At 36.4% G+C, this 23,834-nt stretch overlaps 1 protein-coding gene across 6 annotated transcripts in view; it reads left to right on the top strand.

Moving 5' to 3' along the window:
* LOC148952312 (uncharacterized) overlaps positions 1-23,834 on the top strand; it is a 233,018-nt gene that overhangs the window by 7,125 nt on the left and 202,059 nt on the right. The window lies entirely within an intron of this gene.

Below are 23,834 nucleotides of genomic sequence, written 5' to 3' on the forward strand. Positions count from 1 at the left end.
CAATTGCCATTTATGGCAATCTCTCGTCCGTCATTCGCAGAACGTGCCCTAGCCATCTCAACCCTTTCTCTCATTATAGCCCCAGAAAGCGGGACAGAGCCATTTTTTTCGCACAGCTTACTCTTTGAAATACGGTCAGTCAGACGGGTACCCAAAATTCTCCGTAGATAATGCTTCAGGAAAACATCTAACAAACTACTCTCCATCTTCCGAAGAGCTAGTGTTTCAGAACCATACTTGACCACTGTCATCACTGTCGCTTTTTATATATTCTAATCTTGGTTCACAGACTTATATTCCAATTCTTCCAAAATCCGACTCAGCGACTGAGTCGCTTTGGTGTTCTCATTGAAGCAACTCTGTTTAGTTTCTCTGGTGCTCAATCACGGTAGCAACAATAGTATATATAGATATCTTTTTTTTGTTTTTCTTGGTCTTAGATTTTATTAAATTTTAGATTGTTTTAGATTTTATATTTGAGATTTTTATTTATTTTCTTAGCGTTGAAGAGGCCTTGTTTTATAGAGGCGAAACAGGCACGTCGTTTTAGTTTGTCTTTTCCTTCTACTGGCCGTAGTTTCGTTTGTTTTCTTCATCTTGAGATTTTTCTCTCTCTTTGTTTTTGAAATATTCAATTAAATGGCAAGAATTCAGGATTTGTTAGGCCTGATTTATTAGGCCCACATCCTATCTTTGTTAGGCCTGAGCACAGTTCATATGATTATCCAGTAAACTTATCGCAGATCATTTCTGGTCTTCGTTCTCGGTGCGAACAAAAAGCTCATCCCACTTCTTTCTGCATTAGCGGGTTAGTCTGTTTCCGATTGTTTCCAACAAAGTGCATTATTCGTAATAGCGGGTTTCCACTTGTTTCCGATTAGATCACAGTCTGACTTGTCTACCCGTGAAAAGATCTGATCCCGCATATGTTTCTATCTGCAAAAACGTTCTCTGGAGCACTCGCACCTTGGTCCAGGTTTTTATAAGGGGTGAGATAGGGAAAGATCATACTGGATAATTATATAAACTGTGGGCCTGAGCAAGATTTTAGAAACGATCAGAAATTAAATTAAGAAAATAAATCTAAAGAAAGTAAGGAAGGAGCAGCGTTAAAAATTAAAGCGAACCTGAATTAGTCCGTATATGAGGAGGCGTCCCCCCTCCTCAACCCCTCTCTCATTACGCATAGGTTCGTATTTTTGTCAAAATCCTTTGACTACGAGTGCTGAAATACAAGGCCCGTTGAACTCGAATAACAAGCTTCATTAAAGCACTAAAAAACTTCAGCGTAAGGGGCATGGGGTTGAGGAGGGAGTATCTCCCCTCATATTTTGAACAATTACTGTTCGTTTCGGGTTTTAAGGGTTCTCATTACTTTCAGTTGAACAATTAGTTTCCTTATTTATCTTTTTCTTAATAAGTCCACTTTTAAAAAGTCACCTAAAATTTTTGGGAAGCTCCAGATAATGCTAATGGTAGTAATTAAAGGTGGTTTTTTTTTTTTTTTTTTTTTTTTTTTTTTTTTTTTTTTTTTTTTTTTTTGGTGTATGACACTTATATAAATTATATTTCTTGAATCAATAAAGTAAACTAAACATGTAATTAGTGTAAGCGGATAGGGTTCTAATGGACAATCTGAATCAAAAGCTTTTTCAAAATTTTCATCTAGTACATTTCCTGTACTATTGCCAAACAGCTTCAGGATAGCTTGTTCAACTAAAACTCTTTCCGAATTACTTAATTGTTTTTCAAAATTTTCAGGAGTTCTCATTTATAAGTTTTTTACTTAAAACTATTTTAAAATGTAATTTCTCAGTGATTTTTTTTCAATCTTGAATTTTAACTTTACATAAATAGTCAGCTTTTTATATTTTGCCTTGTTCTCTTTTTGTACTGTCATTGTTTGCTTTCTATTACCGGATTGGTTTACTTGTTCTAAGGCTCAAGTTTCTTTCCCGAGTGTAACGCAATTAATGCTCTTTTAAATGTTTACAAGCCTTTTCTCCGTTAGAGTACCCTCAAACTCTTTATAGCACTTAGTGTCAAGTTTCCAAAAGCAATTTTTTTTAATTTCCAGAAAAAAAAAACTTATTTAGGAAGGGTTTATAGTCTCTTCCTTGGGAGCACGCTTTCAGCAATGGGTGTTGCCAGTAAACCGCCCGAATCCCGATACCAATAAAATATCGTAAGGTTGTAAAGTTGTAGGTGATAATACCTTCCAAATGTAATTGAGATCCAAGCGAGAAGCGCGTGAAAATAATATAGTCCTTCCCTCATAGAGATCCGATCGGGCACGGACACCCGAGACCGTAGGCTAACTAAAACCGTTCCCCAGGTTTTGCTTAATGAGTTTTGCCAACCCAACTTGTAATTAGGCTGATGAAAATAGATTTTCGCGTATGATGTAAGCCCATAAAAATAAACACAGCTCTTCTATCCTAGCTCTCCTATCCTTTCAGTATCAGTTTGGACCTGACATCCCCGTCTAACTATGTATTTAAGAAAAAAATTTAGACCCCCCCCCCCGAAAAAAAAGAAAGGTTTAGTCGATCCCAGACTCTGAAAAGGCATGACAAGGACATTAACAGCTATGGTAAATAACGAGAGTGGTGACAATAAAAGTAACACAATTAAATACCTACTGCGTTCGTTGCCTGTAACCAAGGGCCATAACCCATAAGGTTACAGTATATTATTTAATAAAAACAATTTTTCAAACAGAAAGTAAGGGGCAACAGTAAACTTAAGACGAACAAAAATTATTACGTATGTGAGGGGGTTGCCCCTCCTCAATATCTCGGTCTTTACGCTAAAGTTTGACCTTTTGTTCAAATTATTTAAGAGTAACTATTAGAACAATAAGCTTTTTTAAAAGTTCTAAAAAATTTAAGCGTAAAGAGCGAAGTATTGAGGAGGGGGTGACCCCCTCATATACGTAATAATTTCTGTTCGTTTTGAGTTTTAATTATGCTCCTTATTCTCAGTTAAAAAACTTGCTTGTTTTATTTAATTTCTGATCGTTTTTTAAATAATGCCGTGAAATCAGGCTCCCGTCGATGGAAAATTCCCTTCCCATACAAAAAAATTCCTCCATAGAAACACCCTCCTGCGTAATTCCCCCACCAGAAAAATACCCCCCCCCCCCGAAAAATTTCTGAATACTTCCCAATAACCAATACTATATGTAAACAATGGTCAAAGTTCATGGCTTGCAGTCCTTCCCCACGGACTGTGGAGGTCAAGCCATCCTCAAAGACATAGTTACTAGATTTTTCGACTATCCTGAACTAAGTGGCTATCTCAAAGTTTTTATCTGGTAACTTTGGGGAAAAAGGGACGTGGGAGGGGGGCTATATGTCCTCTAATATTTTTGGTCACTTAAAAAGGGCATTAGAAGTTTTGATTTCCGATCAAATGAGCCTTCTCCCGATCCTTTAGGACCAGTGGTTTGATAGAATCGCCCCGGGAAAAAAAGTAAATAAACTCACATCCGTGATCTTTCTTCTGGCAAAAAATGCAAAATTCCACATTTTTGTATATAGGAGCTTTAAACCTCTACAGTAGGCTTCTCTGATATGCTGAATCTGACGGTATGATTTTCATTAAGATCACTAGATGTTTTCGGGGTGTTTCCCCCTTTTTCCAAAAACATGAGAAATAAAAAGAAAAAGAACTTGATTGAAATTAATAAAGTAAAGTCTTTTGGCCAATATAGTTGTAAAAAGAAGTAAGAAAATGTAAAAACAAAAGGTTAATGAGCAATAAAAAGAAAAAAAAAGACGGGTGGCACAAAATCGTTGAAGGGCCCTGACATGGTGGTATTTATTCTCAATTGTTCGGTCTGAAAAATAATAAAAAACAGACTAAGCTAATAAGTTAAAAAAAAGGCGTAAATTAAAGAAAGTCAAAGGGGAAGGCCGGCCCAAAAGCCTCCTGAAATAGAGGGGGAGGGCTCCCTTAGTTCTACAAAACTCATAAACAAAGGCTGTGAGTCCCAAAAGGACAATATGTTGGTATGCCCCCAATGAAACATAGAAATATTGAAAAAGATAAAAATAACCAATATACAAGTTGAAATATAAAAAAAACTAAATCAGTTGGAAATCAGTCAAAAGTTGGCATTACAAAAAAAACATGCTGTGTTGCAATCGTGAAATTACAGAAAATAAGCAGTTAAACTTAATAAATGGAAAATTAAAAACTTAAAAATCTGATAAATGGTGAAAATATTACAAAAATCAGTGCAAAAGATGGAAAAGATAGTCAAACAGGACGGGCGGCCCAAAACTCTATAATGACTCCAAGTCAGAGCCATATAATATCCCACTTTGCTCAGAAAAATAAAAATAGTCTAAGATGAACAAAATATAATGAACAAAGCGTAACTGGAATAAATAAGAAATTAATTAGACTAAAAACTTGTCCCTAACCGGCGAAGGCCACTGTGGTTGCCGTTGTGTTCCAACGCTAAGATTTCCAAAATTCTTACTTAGAAGGCCCAACCTAGCTTAAAGGATTAAAAATTAGCTAGTTTCATAAGAAATTAGAAAAAGCCTTAAAATAGAGATAGCCTGGAGGATGGTGCCCCAAAGCCTCCATAAACTGGGATCCAGCATCGCCAATAGGGAGTGTAAAGTCCACTGGTATGTTTTTGACAATTAGCTTAAAGCTTCAAAAATAAAAAATAAAGTTTTTACTATTTGTAGGAACTTAGAAAACATAGGAGGCTACCCTAAACTCTAATAATCAAATTTAGAAAGAAGCCGTAAATTAAAAAAATCAATTAGGAGGAATGACTCCAAACCCCTCTTGGAGTGGGGAAAGGACCCCTACACGGATGGGGGCATATAATCATACCCGTTCTCTGAAAAAAAAAATAGGCTGAGATAAACAAAATATAATGAACAAAATATATTCCAAAAAATTAGAAGTTAATTAGACTGAAAGCTTCTTACTAACCGTAAAAGGCCACCACCGTTGCCGTTATGCTTCAACGCCAAGGATTTCGAAAATTCTTGCTTAGAAGGCCCCGTAGAAGTTTGAATGTAAAATTACGCATTAAGATTGATATAATATTAATCTTAATGCAAAAACAATGTTTGATGAAACGGTAATTATCTAATGAAAGCATTTCCCGGTATTACTTCGCACGCTTTTAAACTAGACAAATCGCCAAGAAGACGATCTCCAGGAGATTTTTTAAAACGTTACGTGGCCGTCACTTTGATGAATAACTTGGTAATATCATTCACCTATAAAAGTTAAAAGTTGGACTCTTTGGTTCCGTTGATTAGAAGAGTCTCGTTAGAAAGAATATTTTAGGGGTTCCTAGCTATTAAAGCGAAAAAATACTATAAATTACTCGTTTTCCCGCTATACAGTGCGTGAGTTTATTCTCTTTGTCCCCTATATGATGTTATTAACCCCCCGTTATCTCTCAATATAAAAAAAAACACCCCTACGACCAGTAAAAATAGCTAAAAAAAGACAACACAATGGTTGTATAGGATTTGGGGTTATGAAGCATTGCTAGGCTTTGTACTGATTTGGATTTGACACAGAATTAAGGTATCACGAAAAAAAAACCGTGGAGAGAATGTTGAAACTTTTCACCTAGAGCTTTTGGACCTGTTGATTTTGATGGTTGAATTTTAAATCCACCTCTTTTAGATCTTAAATCCTAAATTCTCTTTTAATTTTAAATCCACCTCTTTTAATTTTAGATCCCACCTCTTTTGTATGTTGTTTCCTTCTTTCAATTTTTTTTTTTTTATTTCTTATACTACTAAATTTTAATAGGTTTTACCTGCTGGCGCAAGAAATTTACAGATATGGAGTCAGCATTAAAGTATGAAAATTAGATTATTTGATGTTCGTAGCCTATATATCGAAGTATCATGACAAAAATACTCCCTTTATCAAGCGACACACATTGTTTTCAAAATATCGGTTTTTACAGTTTCCGTTACCATCTAAGAGGGTTGCTCTTTACTTACCATGCATTAACATAGACAGCTTATCATGTTACAATCTGTCTTGTTTTAGTTAAAGCACAGTGAAGAAATTCAATTAAATACAATATCGTAAATGGAATATATAAAATATCTTTAATTATTTCGTGGCGGCTGTGTTGATTTATCACTTGTTTTTCCCTTAAATTCGTTTAGCCATACAATTTATACAATAACTGGGAAAAGTAAGATCATTAGTAGGGAGGAAGTCCAGACTTCCTTCTTCCCAATTTAGGTGTATCTTATGACACGCAGCAATCTGTTTGATCAGGCTAATTTTGGAGTTTCCTTCCGGTGTTCATACTTTTCTTGTATGTCTATTAATCCCTTGCTGTTTTAGCAAATATCAGCAAAATAGGTAAATTACAGTCGTATTTTCATTTTTGGCTAAATTAGTTCTAGCTCAATTCCTTTGGAAATTTCTTCAGAAACACAAAATTATATATTCCGGACAAATTCTCATTCTTGAGGTAAAAATCAAAAATATACCAATTAAGCTCCAATTATAGGCAGCGAAATAGCACTGCCTAAGTAAAGAGCGACGAGGGGACGATGTATTAATTTCTTTTTCGCCAAGACGCATCTTATAGAAGGAATTGTCGTAGAAACTTTGGAAGGAGCTCACCTGATTGGAAATTGAATTCTCTAGTTCCCTTTTTAAAAGTCAAAACTGATTGGAGGGCAACCAACCCCCACCACACCCATTAATTTCCCAAACACATCCAATCGAAATTTTGAGATAGCCATTTTGTTCAGAAAATTAAAGATCCAGTAAGAATATCTTTGAGGATGTCAACCCCTTCCAGAGCCCTTGGGGCAAGGGTTGTAAGTTTTGCAATTCGTCCATTGTAGTATTTTTTATTGGAATAGAGGGCATAATTGACCTTTATTGAGGTCAAAATTTGACGAAATGTTGAGGAAAAAATTGAACTAAATCAAAACATACTATGTTCATGCAGATTGTCAAAAGGATGCATCGACAATATCTCAACAACGGCTTGCCATATCATGTTGAATATCCCGGGCCGCCATGACGGGGATGTTCAACTGACCTAAAGGCAATATATGTTTATTTCTACTACTACTAATGTTACTGCTACTGCTGGTTCTACTACTACTAATACAACACTACTACTACTCCTACGATTAGTACTACTACAACTATGATACTGGTACTACTAAGGATAAGGGTCTGAATGTTACAATTTAAGAGTATATGCAGAGAAAAGTTTACTAAATTAAAACACACTATGTGCACGCAGGTTGTCAAAAGGGTGCAGCAATATCCCAGGAATAGTCTAAGGCAATGGTTCTCAAACTGTGGTACGTCTAAAAAATTTCAGGGGGTACGCGGCCAGCCAACAAAAAAAGAGGGGTACAGTTTCTAAATACGTTTGAGAACACTGGTCAAAGGCATTAAGTTGAAACTTTCAGGCTTGTAAAGGGGGGTGTTCAATTAGAGAAAATGTGCATACTACTACAACTATGACTATTACTTCTACAGCTACTAATAGGAAAACTACTATTAGTAGGATACTACTGAAGTTAAGGGTATTACGCTGAAACTTTCAGGGAATTTTGAAGACGATAACGAACTAAATTGGAACAGGCTATGTGGATGCATGTTATTAAAAGGGTGCAATAGCTATACATCTAAAACAGCGTAGAGTATTAACTTGAGATTTTCGTTACATTTTGAGGGGGATGTTGAACGGACAAAAAGTACTATATGCATACTACTACTACTACTACTTCTACTACTGCTAATTAGACCCCGGCGCCACGCCGGTGGATCAACCGAACAACGCCGACGAGAGGCCCGGTTGACCGCCACCAAAGTGTCGCTACGCCACAGCCGCGCCACAAGCGTACCGCCGCCGGCAGAGGCGGCAGCGTTTGGCTGACTTTCAATTAATTTTGCGGCAATTCTTTATTGCGTCAACCGCAAAGTCAGAGCTTTTCTTTCTCGTGTGATTTAGTGTTTCTATTTTCTGATTAGAAATCAATCAGGGCTTGTACTATCCGCGAATTTTCTGGTATTTCACCGAAAATCTATGCGTCACCACGAAAAAAATTTCGGTTCCCCGAATCCCCGAAAATCATCCGATCACGGTGCCACCCCCTAGTGATCTATCACCAGTGACTTTCCCTGCCAAATATTACTTTGCATACCATAATTCTTCACTACTCTCTTGTTCATTAATTTTTGTCTCTTTTGATACTTTGCATAAATACCAGACAGATACAATTGCAATATACACAGTTCTTCATATGTTGACAAAAAAAGTATCGCCTTTATAAAATGAGACTAAATCATTTCGAATGCAGTTTCCCAATGGCTATTTCTTACATCATTTGTAGTCAAGAATTTTATTTTTAAGTTGAATAGAACGCATTCACTACTATACAGCTTCAGTTGGATTTTGAAACTGATAGTCGACAGATTGTTTCTACATCTGAATCGCAAGTTTGCAGAATTTTGTTTTCTTTTGCTGTTTTTAGATAAGATTTCTTAATCTTTAATACACAATTGTTGAACGCCCGATAGATTAAAGAAAATACAATCTTCTTTCTGAAAAATTTTTACCCCCCCCACCCAAAAAAAAAAAATCCTTCTATTTAGACAAAATTTAGCTAAAGACTAAGCTATGTACAAGGTTGCGGAATTAAAGAGTGAAACGGATGTTACCCCAAAAATATGATTCATAAAAATTTTTAAATTATTGCCTAACGGGGGGGGGAGGATAGGGGCCTATCATTTTTAAATGATAATACCTAGTTTTTTTATTGAAAGCAGGGATGCCAAAAAGATAATTATTTTTTTCAATTAAAGTGGAAACGGAAGAAAATTATATCAAATTCCCTGGGAAACCATTGAAATATTTTGATAAACCCAGGGCCCTTCATTGGGACTTGTTCATTGTCTTGGGTATTTTGCAATTTCTCATAGGCTACTGGCCTAATTTGGCTTTTGTGTGTGCTCCCTTTTAATTAGATTCTTTAGATCTTACTGAATGCCATGGCAAATCTATGACTTAGTTTTCCAATAATTTGAGGTATATCTGAATAATTTCGACATTTTTGTTGTTGTCATTGTACCCTTTTAATCATACCCTCATTTTTTTTTTTTTTTTTTTTTTTTTTTTTTTTTTTTTTTTTTCAAGGAACACTAAGCTGTTTAACGTTATTTCGCGTGTTTGTTTGAACCATATAGAGACCTAGTTAATTATTAAGTAAATTACTTTTTTTTAATGTAAAGCTGAGACGGTGTACTATCAAAGTGGTATCCAGAGGGGGGGGGTAGGGAGGTATTACATTTAAATGATAATGTCTCGAATTTTTTATTGAAAGCAGGGATGCCAAAAAGTTGATTTTTTTATATTTAAAGCAGAGACGGTATCCTATCATGGTGGTATCCATGGGGGGGGGGTGTAGGGGGCTATCATATTTAAATGATAATACCACGATTTTCTTGAAAGCGGGATGCCAATAAAATGATTATTTTTTTAATTTAAAGCAGAGACGGTATCAAGATGGTATCCAGAAGAGGGCGGGGTATAGGGAGTTATTATATTTAAGTGATAGCACCTTGAATTTTTTTTTTATTGAAAGCAGGGATTCCAAAATGTTTTTTTTATTCAAAGTAGAAACGGTGTTCTATCAAGGTGGTATCCAGAGGGGGGGGAGTTATGGAGGTATTGTATTTAAATGATATTATCTCAAATTTATTTATTTTTTAAAGCAGGGATGCCAAAAAGTTAATTATTTTTTTAATTTAAAGCAGAGACGGTATTCTATCAAGGTGGTATCCAGAGGGGGGGGGGGTAGGAAAGTATTATATTTAAACGCTAATATCTTGAATTTTTTTATTGAAAGCAGGGATGCCAAAAAATTAATTATTTTTTTAAATTTAATGCGGAGACGGATCTCATAGAGCATTATATGGCTGCTTTAAAAAAATATAAAATGGAGTGTGAAGGGAGGTGAGAGACTTTGACAAGAATATGATATTTTGGTTGCTAACAGTAGCTACTAGGTAGAGTATCCTATGAAAGTGTACTGTCAATGAGTAGAGAAAGTAAATTTGTAAATTTAAGCTGTGATTTGAGAAAGACTGATGAAAACATCAACGTTTGCGATCAACAAAGATCGCGCGAGCGGTCAATCTTACCGGCGGCGTGCCGGCGGTGCACCGCCGCTGCTATTTTTGGCCCCGCCGCCGCCAGTCTTCCCTCATCGGCGCGGTGCCGGGGTCTACTGCTAATCCTAATCCTAAGGCGAAATTTTCAGGAAATGTAGAGGGGTATGTTGAATTAAATTCAAACACGCTGTGCGTATGGAGGCTGTCAAACGGCCACATCAGCAGTATCTCAAGAACGGCTTAGAGTATTAGATTGAAACTTTCAGGTTGTGTCAAGGGGAATGTTGAACTAATTAAAAGTGCACTATTTTCACAGTAATACTACTGGTGGCAGTAGCACTACTACTGCTGTTAGTACTAACATTACTAAGGCTAATGGTATCCATGTGGAACTTTCAGGGACTGTTGAGGGTGATGTTGGGCTAAATAAAAGCATTACACGCATGCAGGTTATCAACAGGACTACTACTGCTACTACTAACAACGCAATGAAGCACCAAGCTACCTGAGGCCAACACATCGACACACATTTATCCTCCATCCAAATCTATTCAAAGCCTCCCTCTTTACATCCTCCTAGTATTTCCCATTTCCCTTTAATCTTTCTTTACAAAACTCTCCAAACCCATTCATGGATGACCTGCTTTCGTTCGGCCCTAGACAGTTGGCCAGACAAGGTTGATCTTTGGCAATATGTCACCCTTCATCCGTAGAACGTGTCCTACCCATCTCAACCTTTCTCTCACTATAGTCCTCGAGAGGGGGATTAACAGGATATAGCAACAATAGATAAGAAACGGCTTAAAGCATTAAGTTGAAACTATCAGGGCATGAAGAGGAGATATCGAACTAGACCAAAGAGGCACGATGTGAATACTATTACTGCTTACTACCGATACTACTACTCAAGGGCGGATCCAGGATTTTTTTTTGGGGGGGAGGGTTTACTAATTTTTGACATTTTCGGGGGGGGGGTTACTAATTTTTGACTCAGTTTTCGACTAATTTTACTTATTTTTACCTAGGTTTTACTAATTTTCGACTTATTTTCGACTCGGTCAAAAATTTCGGGGGGGGGGGTCAAACCGGGTAACCCCCCCATCCCCCTGGATACGGCCTTGCTACTACTGCTATCACTAATGCTACTACAATTACTCCTACTATTACTTCTGCTACTAGGCGTATTACTTTTGCTAATGCTAAGGGTATTAGCTAAACTCTCAGAGAACGACAAGGGCAGTTTTGGACTGAATCGAAACACTCTATACATGTGGGTAATCAAAGGGGTGTAATAGCAATATCCCAGCAACGCTACCACTTTTACTGATACTTCTGTCACTACTATTGCTACTATTAAACTAAATCAAAACAGTTTAAGTGCACGCTGGTTGTCAAGATATCCAGGCATGATACCTTAGGAGTAGAATAAGGTATAAAGTGGAAATTTTAATGGAAAGTTAATTTTCCTTAAAAACTAAATCAAGAATCACTATGTTTAATCAGGATGTAAATAATAGGCCTCAGTAATATTTCAAGAACGACTGAGGGTATTAAGTTAAAATTATCAGGCCTACTACTATTACTACTTCTGCTCTTACAATTGAACGAAATTAAAAGAGTTTAAATACATCCAGGTTGTCAAAATAGAACGACCAGGTTCAGGAAAGATTGAGGGTATTAAGTTAAAAATATCAGGCCTACTACTATTACTACTTCTCTTACAATTGAACGAAATTAAAAGAGCGTAAATGCATCCAGGTTGTCAAAATTTCCACCTGCATCCAGGTTGTCAAAATTTCCACCATTTTTCCACCTGGATGCCTCTCTATCCAAGTGGTCAAGAGTTCCATACCTGGGCCACCCCGGCACTGGTTCGGCCATCTCTGGCTTATGTTTGGCCACCAGACAAAAGAAAAAGAAAAGTGACCAGGGGAACATTAAAGGTTGTTTTTTGGCTATAAAATTAAGAAAGAATATAGTCAGCATAAGAAATTACAAAATGAATTTCATTAAGGTTTAAAAAAAAACTAAAGAGTATTAATTTCTAATTATACATTGACTGATCAACACCAAAAGTAAGCCGCTCCGCTAATCTTGGTGTTCTACCTGTCAGTGGTGGCAGTTTTATTTCAACTTTAAGACAATATCCATCTCGTCAGTTAGTGCAAAGTCTCTTGCTCCAGTCTCCTTCCAAAAGTGGACCTTAAGTTCTTCAGTTGCTGCTTTTTCAAATGTCTTGTTTCAAATGTCTTATGGTCTGAACATGTGTTTATATAGGCCTCGCTCCAAGTGGTTAAAGAAAGCTCCTACACTGTGACGGTTGAAAGCAGTTGTCCGTCATAGGCTTGTACTTTCTGGCGTTTTTACTCATAAAGTTTTAAGGTAATACATAAAACCCCGGTACCAATCTTTACCTGTAATTAATTAAAAAAAAAATCCGAAAAATAAGTTTTTCAAAGAAAAGTAAAGGCCATTTTAAACTTAAGCTCAGCAGATACAAATATCTCTCAAAATTAAAACTCAAAACGACCAAAAATTACTATTAAATAATAAATGAAACCCAAAACGAAAAAAAATTAAATAAACAATCATAGCAAAAAACATACAACAATTAATAAATATAAATGAATAAATAGTTCTTAAAGAGATTAATGCTTAGGTTGAATATGAAAATCAAGCTTAAAACGAAAACAAATATTTTGCTTTTAAAGAATAAATGAAACTTAAAACGAACAGAAATTAAATAAACAATCAATGCGAACAAACGTACAATATATATTAATGTAAATGAATAAATAAATCTTAAAACGACTGAAACTTAAATTGAATATGCAAATTAAATTTGAATCGGATAGAAATAACTACAAACAAGAGTTTGGATATCACATTACTGCAAAAGCCTAAAACCGACTGCGTCATTGGCGCTTTACTGAAAACAATTCTTTGAAATATTTTCACTTTTATAACTTAAAAATATAGGACATTAACTTCGACTCCTGGGAACAAATAGCATCACTCGTATATATAACAGGCATTGCACATTTTTTTTCAGTAGACCCATTTGAATTTTTTTTCAGTGAAGATCAGTTTATAATAGGGATTTTAGAACTCATAGGGGTTTTTAACTATGCCAATATTCAGTTATGTTCGTTCTGAGTTTGACTCTAATATTTATTTTAATTTCTGTTCGTTTTAGGTTTCATTTATTTATTGATACTGATTTGGGGTAGTTGTATGCTTGGTAGATTACATGGTAGTCCGGACGCCAGGTGTTGTAAATGTGAACCATACCACGACGGAATGGGGCTGCTACGAGAATTAGCCTACCCTCCACCCCCTAAATTGACCATGCGGATTCAAACATACCAATGGCACTTGCTTGCGAGTTGTAGAACACTCCGAAACTTGACATTTTATTATATTTTGATGTTTCATGCAAGAAAATGCATGTTCCACAAAGTTTGAGGTGCAGTTTTCCGCTCAAATAGAATGCCTAGAAGCCATAGAATGTTTACATAACAAACTAACACGATTAGTTAAAAAAAAATGGCAGAGTTAAAAAAAATGGCAAAACCATATGAGTCTTGAACAGTCTTGGAAAGTATAAACAAAATCAAATTGAATATTAGATATATAATGATATTAATTGTTGAAAGATCCATCAGTTCAAGATTTTTTTTTTCACTGTAATTTTTATTTTAATTTTCAGTTCTGTAAGAACTGGAAAATAATAACATAAAGAAAGAAAAACGAGCAAAAATGGAGTTTTTATAGGCCAAATGAAAATACTGAAAAAACAAAGCGAATATTTCGAGAGGACAAACGCCTCTCTTCTTCAGCGCGAAACGAAATGAAGTATCAATTCAATGATGAAATCAAACGAAATGATGAAATATTCGCTTTTTTTTCAGTATTTTCATTTGGCATATAAAAACCCCATTTTTGCTCGTTTTTCTTTCTTTATGTGATGTCAGGCCAATGTGGTTTGAGAAATTATCTTTGGAAAATAATAAATTTGTAATATACGAGTAATTCGTTTTCAGTGGAGCACCAATGACGCAGAAGGCTTTAGGTTTTTACAGTCAAAGAAGGGCAGTACCCAAATTTTGCTTGTAGTGAAACTATATTTGTCTTGGCCAATCTTGAAAAGAACTAATAAATTAAACTGAATATTTGATGCATAATGATATTAATTTCTAAAAGCTCATCAGTTCAAAATGGTACTGTAATTTTAATATTTATTTTCAATATTAAGTACAAAAGAAAACATTTGTAATATAATTCGTTTTCAGTAAAGCGCCAATGACGCAGTAGGTTTTAGGCTTCTGCTGTGAGACGATACCCAAACTCTTGTTTGTAGTTATTTTTATTCGATTCAAACTTGATTTGTATATTCAATTAGAATTTCACTCGTTTTAAGATTTATTTATTTATTTACATTAATATATATTGTATGTTTGTTCGCATTGACTGTTTATTTAATTTCTGTTCGTTTTAAGTTTCATTTATACTTTAATAGCAAAATATTTGTTTTCTTTTAAGCTTGATTTTCATATTCAATCTAAGCATTACTCGCTTTAAGATCTATTTATTCATTTATATTAGTACCTGTTGTATGTTTGTTTACTATGAGTGTTTATTTAACTTCTGTTCGTTTTGGGTTTTGTTTATTCTTTAATAGTAATTTCTGGTGGTTTTGAGTTTGAATTTTAACAGATATTTGTATCTCCTGATCTTAATTTTAAAATGCCCTTTACTTTTCTTTGAAAAACTTATTTTTCGCAGTTTTTTTTAACTAATTTTTGTTCGTTTTTGATCGCCAAAAGTTTCAAGTTTTTATGGCATGGGGGGGGGGTGCGTAATTTCCGATTATTCTTGAATTTAAAAAAAAGATATAGAACTTTCAATTTAAAACGAATGAGGCTTTTTTCAAAGCCTATAATGATAAAAACCTTATATATGAACAATAGACAGCTTGCATAAATTGTAGACAGCGATTGACAACAATGAATGGATTGAAAAAATAGCTCCAATAAGGGGGTTTAGACCATTTTACTTGCTGACACAAAGGCATCACGACTGTTTGGACTTGACCTTAATAGGAATTTGTATGCCAAAGTAATTTTGCATCTATCACAGATTGTGTATTTTAACCTTATAATAGGATAATTATAATAGATTTCCTATGTGTTCTTCCCATACAAAACCCCTTCCCATAAGTTGTAAATCCCCCTTAATAAGTTATACCCCAGGGCATAACTTACAACGCCTACCCCTGGGCCCTGGTGGGCTGTGTCGACACCGAAGTATTTTTTTATCGGAACTTTGAACTATTTTAACAACATGTCCATCTCAAAATTTTTATCTGATGCATTTACTGCGTGGAGGAGGGAGAGGGGCTAGTTGCCCTTCAATCTCTTTTGACTCTTAAAAAGTGAACAAGAACTTTCAATTTTCAATCAAATGAGCCCTCTCTAAAGTTTATACGAGCATCCCTTCCATAAGAAATAATATGATGGATTCGGAGAATCCTTAAATTACAACCCTTGCCCCGAGGGCTTTGGGTAAGTTGTAATCCTTAAAGACCTAATTTCCAGAACTTAAAACTACGTTTAATAAAATGGCTGTCTTAAAATTTTGATTGGATGTATTTGGGGAAAAGGTGGGGGTGAGAAGGGGGTTAGTTGCCCTCAAATCACTTTCGACTATTACAAAGGGCGCTAGCCCTCGGAATTTCCAATCGAATGAGCCTTTTTTGAAGTTTCTATGACACCGCCTTCTATAAAAACCTTATATGCCCCCAGGGCATAACTTAAAACCCTTGCCCTGAGGGGGATTGTCCTCCTCAAAAACATATTTTCTATCTCGAAATCAACTACGCTTAACAAAATGGTTATCTCAAAATTTTGATTGGATTTGTTTGGGGAATGATGGGCGGGGGGGGGGGGGCTAGTTTCCCTCCAATCACTTTCGAATATTAAAAATGGCACTAGCCCTTTGAATTTCCAATTGAATGTGCCTATTTGAAGTTTCTACGAAGACACCTTCTATAAAAACCTTATATATCCCCAGGGCATAACTTAAAACTCTTGCCCTGAGGGTTTTGTGGGTGTGGCCACAAAAAAAAAATATTTTCTATTTTGAAATCAACTCTACTCAACAACATGGCGATATCCATCGAGTGTGGGATTGGGTGTGAGGCCCGGATGGGCGTGGGGGGGGGGCTAGTTGCCCACTAATCACTTTTGACTATTAAAAAGAGCACTCGTCCGTTAATTTCAAAACGAATGAGCCTGTTTTGAAGTTTCTACGACAACACCTTCTATAAAAACCTTATATGCCCCCAGGGCCTAACTTAAAACCCTTGCCCTGAGGGTTGTGGGGGAGTTTACTCCTCAAAAACATATTTTCTATCTGGAAATCAGCTACACTGAACAAAATGGCTATCTCAAAAGTTTGATTGGATGTTTTTGGGGGAATGATGGGTGTGGGGAGCGGCTAGTTGCCCTCCAATCACTTTCGACTATTAAAAAGCGCACTACTTTAATTTCCAATCGAATGAGCCTGTTTTGAAGTTTCTATGACAACGCCGTCTATAGAAACCTTATACGCCCCTAGGGCATACCTTAAAAACCTTGCCCTGAAGGTTGTGGGGGAGTGTCCTCCTCAAATATATATTTTCTATTTGGAAATCAACTACGCTGAACAAAATGGGTAACTGAAAATTTTTATTGGATGTGTTTGGGGAAATGATGGGCGTGGGGGGGGAGGGTGCTAGTTACACTCCAATCACTTTCGACTATTAAAAAGGGAACTAGCCCTTAAATTTCCAATCAAAAGAGCATATTTTGAAGTTTATACGACAACGCCTTCTATAAAAACCGTATATGCCCCCAGGGCATAACATAAAACCCTTGCACTGAGGGTTGTGGGGGAGTATCCTCCTCAAAAACATATTTTCTATTTGGAAATCAACTACGCTGAACAAAATGGCTATCTAAAAGTTTTGATTGGATGTGTATGGGGGAATGATGGGCGTGGGGGGGGGGCTAGTCGCCCTCCAATCACTTTCGACTATTAAAAAGGGCACTATTCCTTGGAATTCCCAATGGAATGAGCCTTTTTTGAAGTTTCAACGACAACGCCATCTATAAAAACCTTATATGCCCCCAGGGCATATCTTAAAACCCTTGCTCTGAAGGTTTTGGGGGATTGTCCTCCTCAAAAACATATTTTCTATCTGGAAATCAACTACGCTGAACAAAATGGCTATCTCAAAATTTTGATTGGATGTGTTTGGGGAAAAGATGGGCGTGGGGGGGGCTAGTTGCACTCCAATCACTTTCGACTATTAAAAAGGTCACTAGCCCTTTAATTTCCAATCGAATGAGCCTGTTTTGAAGTTTCTACGACAACTCCTTCTATAAAAACCTTATATGCCCCCAGGGCATAACTTAAAATCCTTGCCCTGACGGTTGTGGGGGAGTGTCCTCCTCAAAAATATATTTTCTATCTGGAAATCAACTACGCTCAACAAAATGGCTATTTGAAAATTTTGATTGGATGTGTCTGGGAAAATGACGGGCGTGGGGGGGGGAGGTGGCTAGTTACACTCCAATCACTTTAAACTATTAAAAAGGGCACTAGCCCTTTAATTTCCAGTTGAATGAGCCTTTTTTGAAGTTTTTACGACAACGTCTTGTATAAAAACCTTATATGCCCCCAGGGAATAACTTAAAACCCTTTGCCCTGAGAGTTGTGGGGGAGTATCTTCCTCAAAAATATATTTTCTATTTGGAAATCAACTACGCTGAATAAAATGGCTATCTAAAAAATTTGGATTGGAGGTGTTTGGGGGAATGGTTGGCGTAGGGGGGGCTAGTTGCTCTCCAATCACTTTTGACTAGTGAAAAGGGCACTAGCCCTTTAATTTCTAATCGAATGATCTTGTTTTAAAGTTTCTACGACAACGCCTTCTATAAGAACCTTATATGCCCCCGGGGCATAACTTAAAACCCTTTCCCTGAGGGTTGTGGGGGAGTATCCTCCTCAAAAATATATTTTCTATTTGGAAATCAACTACGCTGAACAAAATGGCTATCTAAAAGTTTTGATTGGATGTGTTTGGGGGACTGATGGGCGTGGGGGGGGGGCTAGTTGCCCTCCAATCACTTTTGACTATTAAAATGGGCACTAGCCCTTTGAATTTCCAATTGATTGTGCTTCTTTTTAAGTTTATACGACAAAGCCTTTTTTAAATAACTTATATACCCCCAGGGCTTATCTTAAAACCCTTGTCCTGAAATTTCTGGGGGATTGTCTTCCTCAAAAACATATTTTCTATCTGGAAATCAACTACGCTGAACAAAATGGCTATCTAAGAATTTTAATTGGATGTGTTTGGGGAAATGAGGGGCTGGGGGGGGGCGGGGGCTAGTTGCACTCCAGTCATTTTTGGCTATTAAAAAGGGCACTAGCCCTTTAATTTCCAATCGAATGAGCCTGTTTTGAAGTTTCTACGACAACGCCTTCTATAAAAATCTTATATGCCCCCAGGTCTTAACTTAAAATCCTTGCCCTGACGGTTGTGGGGGAGTGTCCTCCTCAAAAATATATTTTCTATCTGGAAATCAACTACGCTCAACAAAATGGCTATTTGAAAATTTTGATTGGATGTGTCTGGGAAAATGACGGGCGTGGGGGGGGGGGGGGGGCTAGTTACACTCCAATCACTTTAAACTATTAAAAAGGGCACTAGCCCTTTAATTTCCAATCGAATGAGCATGTTTTGAAGTTTCTACGACGACGCCTTCTATAAAAACATTATCTGCCCCCAGGGAATAACTTAAAACTCTTGCCCTGAGGGCTTTGGGGGAGTATTTTCCTCAAAAATATACTTCCGATCTTAAAAACAAATAGGCCTACGCTCATCAAAATCGCTAACTCAAATTTTTGATTGGATGTGTTCGGGGGAAGAATGGGCGTAGGGGGGGGGCTTTTTACACTCTTATAACTTTCGACTAATAAAAAGGTCACTATCCCTTTAATTTCCAATCTAATGAGCCTGTTTTGAAGTTTCTACGACAACGCCTTCTATAAAAATCTTATATGCCCCCAGGACATAACTTAAAACCTTTGCCCTAAGGGCTGTGGTGGAGTATCTTCCTCAAAAATATATTTTCTATCTGGAAATCAACTACGCTGAACAAAATGGCTATCTCAATATTTTGATTGGATGTGTTTAGGGGACTAAGGGGCAGGGGGAGGGGGCTAGCTGCCCTCCAATCAATTTCGACTATTAAAAAGGGCCCTAGAACTCACGATTTACAATTGAATAAGCCTCCTTTGAAGTTTCTACGACGACCCCTTACATATGAAGTGCCTCTGGGAAAAAAAATAAATAATAAAACATTGGAGCCGTATGGCCTTTACTATAGACAACGCTATAGCGTTGCCTCTGATTCCTCCACTGTCTCCACTGCCTTTGCAGTTCCGTTTTCCGGTACTTTTATACTCTTAATAATGGCATAAGTGTATGCAAATTTACACGCTTCTATGGGAATACAGTCGAAAGCATATCAGCTATCGTTTTCAAGTAAGTTTTTAATCCTTTTCTTGTTCCTCTGTAAATATTTACCATGTGTTGTAACAGGGTGTAAGTAAACTTAGGTCCAGACTTTTTAGAGCGATATTCAGCTTCTCAACTTTTTTTATGTAGTCTTGCAGCGTTCCTCTAGGGACAGCCATGGCACTTCTAGAGAATCCAACTGACTTCTTGTAGAATAAGACAGAAATAACTACTGTTGAATTTTCTTCTGGATTACAGCCACCTTTCTTCATTTTCTCTTCTGTTTTAATTTTAATCATTTTATCTTGAATGAAATTTAACAGGAAAAAATGGACCTTCAGTTCACCTACTATTCTGAAAGGATTAAACAGCGCCAGAATTAACACAGTTTTGGGTATTAAGCTTGCCTTAAACCTTTAAATATGCTTTTTACACAGCCTTTACAAGCATAGCCCACTTTTGGGCACCTTGGTACGGCATGCGGAATTCACCCCATGTATTGTGGCCGAACATGGGAGTTCTCTATCCCGAAGGATGAAAAAATACTAACAGCAAACTGGTGAAGATGGCACGACTCGGAAGCTGCCAAAAACAGGCAAATAAAAAGAGAATAAAGTGCGAGCTTAAACGCGATTTTTCTAGTATTCGTAATTAGGCATAGGCTCTCAGACAAAATTGAACAAAATTTTAGAGTCAATCACCTTAAAACGTGATCCAATGCGATATTTTTGGTAAAAGTATTAATTAAGGTCAGATATTTTAAAAACATACACTGCCATCTGCCAGAGCTTTTATAATCCACCAGAAGCCCCATAGGTTCTTATATTGAAACTGTTTGCTTTGGCTAAACGTTGGCCAGTCTCCCCTATACCAATTTTGATATTTAATTTTGCCCAACTGTAAACTTTTGAATTGAATTCTTAGAAGAAGCTGTTATCTAACCATAATGTGGTTTGTGTCAAATCGCTTTTGTGGTGTTTATGTTTTCTGGAAATTGGAAGTTGGATAGTGGTCTCTTATATTATACTGTTGCAGGAAAAGTAGAACATGGAAAATATTAAAGGCTGAGTTTTAGCGAAATATAGAAATGACTAGTTTCTAAAGAAATATATTCAAAGGACCTCGGGAAGTATTAGTAAGACCCCTCCCCCCTCCATCACAGAAGCGGCTGCCCCCTCTACACAAGATGCTGCCTACGCCCATGTTTTTTTTTCAGTAATCTTTGTTAGGATGGTGTTTTTTTTAATATTATGATAAATAGAAACATTTAGCTCTAGATAAGAATTGTTTCAGTAAATTGCAAATTATGTTCTAACCTTTAGAAGACATGGAAGGCGTCAGCCCTACTCGTCTTTGTTTCTGCTCATTTTGAGTTTGACTCGATTATTTCTTGTTCGTTTGGGTTTTCGTTTCGGTTTGGGTTTCACTTATCTATTGATAATGATTTGTGGTAGTTTTAAATTGTGGCTTTATTTCTGCTCCATTTTGGTTTAATGTAGCTCTTTAATTTTCTTTTAAAGACTTCTTTTGTGGAGAATGTTTATTTTAAATTGGTAATAAAAAAAAAGATATGTTACTCAACCTAAAATTTTTTTAAGTTGAGAAAAAACTGAACAATGTGTTTCAGTCTTCTTTGTTTTACTGTTCGGAACACGAAGGAGTGTTTGTTAGATGCTATTTTCTACGGATACTTTTGGGGATCCGTTTGACTAACCGCATTTTAAACGAGAAACGTGGTTCTATCCCCTTTGTTAGGGATCCCGTTTATCCCGTTTCGGCACCAAATGGGGTGGAAATATGCAGTGAGAAAAGATTTAAAGGAAATTGAATCTTCTTGTGAGGGTGTAAATAGTTTGGGATGGAGAAGAAGCGTGCGTAGCTTGGCTTCAGGCGGCCTGGTGCTGTAGTGACTAGTTTAGTAGTAGCAGTATTTATAGTAGTTGTTTGCAAAAGGATGTTCCTTAGTATAATAGATATAAAAAAAACAATCTTGATATCAACAAGTTCTGATTACCTACTATTTATGCGAGTGACAAAAAAAAAGAACAAAATACATTTAAAAAAACAACAAAAAAAACTTCGAAATATTATAGGACCTAAATTTGACTAAACAGGTTGAACCAACTGACGGGGCTTGTTTTGTTTGAAGAGTTGGAATTTAAATTTAGGTTTTATGCGCAAATCTTCAACGCCTTTTTAATTACCCCCATGGGTATTGCAAGTGCTGTGGGATCACTGATTACTTTTAAATTATTGTTAAAAAAAATTATGATATGGCAATTGTTAACACTATCCTTTTTTTGTAATTCTTGAGTAATCCTATTATTAGTAGCCTACTTATCTGTTATAGCCGCCACATTCAAGAAGTGAATTTAGATTAATCCTAATGATATATACCTAAGTATGATGAAAATAAAATACTTTAGTAACAAAATTATGGAAACTACAACAGAGAATTATGGAAGTCAGGCGCTCCAGACCGCATTACATTAAATGGTTTCTAACCTAACCTAACCAAAATACAAACTAAAATATTTAATTAAAAAATACAAAAATTGTAGTGTATATCCACTCTCTTACGCTAAGCTGAAAGAACCTACAGAACAAAACCGGTTCGGTCAGACCAAGAACTTGAGTGTGGTGGCTGTAACAGATAAGTACCCTATTATTAAAAAAAAAAAATATTAGTACTGTAAAATCATGCACTTATCAAACAGTTCGTGGTAACGAACTGTAAGTAAGGAGCGACCCGGCTCAATAGTAACCGAAACTCTAGAAAACAGGTTTTTGATACCAATAGATACATCTAAAGAATCAGATTTCAATGCTGATTTGAAATATATAACTTTTATCAAGTTTAGTGCTACCCATCAAAAGTTACGCGCCTGAGAAAATTTGGCTGATTTTCAAAAAAAGGGGGAAAGACCCCCTAAAGCTATAGAACCATAATGAAAATCACACCATCAGATTCAGCGTATCAGAGAACCCTACTGTAGAGGTTTCAAGCTCCTATCTACAAAAATGTGGAATTTTGCATTTTTTGCCAGAAGAAAGATCACGGATGCGTGTTTATTTGTTTTTTTTTCCCAGGGGTGGTCTTATCAACCCAGTGGTCCTAGAATATCGTGGGAGGGCTCGTTCGAACGGAAATTAAAAGTTCTAGTGCCCTTTTCAAGTGACCAAAAAAATAGAGGGCAACTAGGCCCCCTCTTATGCTCATTTTTTTCCCAAAGTCATCTGAACAAAATTTTCAGATCGCCGTTTTATTCAGTATAGTCGAAAATATAATAACTATGTCTTTTAGGATGACTTAATCTCCCGAAGTCCCCGGGAGGGAGGGCAAAAAGTTATGAACTTTACCCAATGTTAACATATAGTACTGGTTATTGGGAAGTATACAAACGTTTTCAGGAGGGTTTTTTTCTGGTAGTGGGGTGGGCGGGTCGGGGGTTATGTTGGAGGATCTGTCCATGAAGGAAGTTTTCAAGGGGGAGGGTAAATTGCCATGAAGGGGGTGCCGGACTTGCCAGCATTATTTATTGGTTATTGGGAAGTATACAGACATTTTCAGGAAGGATTTTTTTCTGGAGGGGGAGGGGCTGTAAGAGGGGGTTACTCGGGAGAATCTTTCTGTGAAGGATTTTTCTTTGGGGTAAGGGACATTTCTATGAAGGTGGCTCCGGATTTCCAAGCATTATTTAAAAACGATCATAAATTAAACTAAAAAAAAAACAAGTTTTTTTCAACTGAAAATAAGAAGCAACATTAGGGCTTAAAACGAACAGAGATTATAACGTATATGAGGGGGGTCTCCCCCAAGTTAATACCTCGTTCTTTAAGCTACAGTTTTTTTAGTGCTTTCAAAAGACCTATCTATTCTAATTAAACGGCCTTTGTGATTCTGGTGTTTGTGATTTAAATTTTTTTTTTTAAATTTTAAAATAACCAGCGTGCTATTGACTACGGGGAGAACCCCCTCATATACGTAATAACATATACGTAATAAAAAAAAACAATAAAAAAACAAGCGATACGGCTCAATAGTAATCGAAACTTTTAAAAACGGAATTGTGATGTCAATAAATGTATCAAAAGAATGGGTTTATAATGCTGA

The sequence above is a fragment of the Artemia sp. Qi Xiang Cuo genome, chromosome 5, assembly GCF_049724085.1.
Source record: "Artemia sp. Qi Xiang Cuo chromosome 5, ASM4972408v1, whole genome shotgun sequence".
NCBI lineage: Eukaryota > Metazoa > Arthropoda > Branchiopoda > Anostraca > Artemiidae > Artemia > Artemia sp. Qi Xiang Cuo.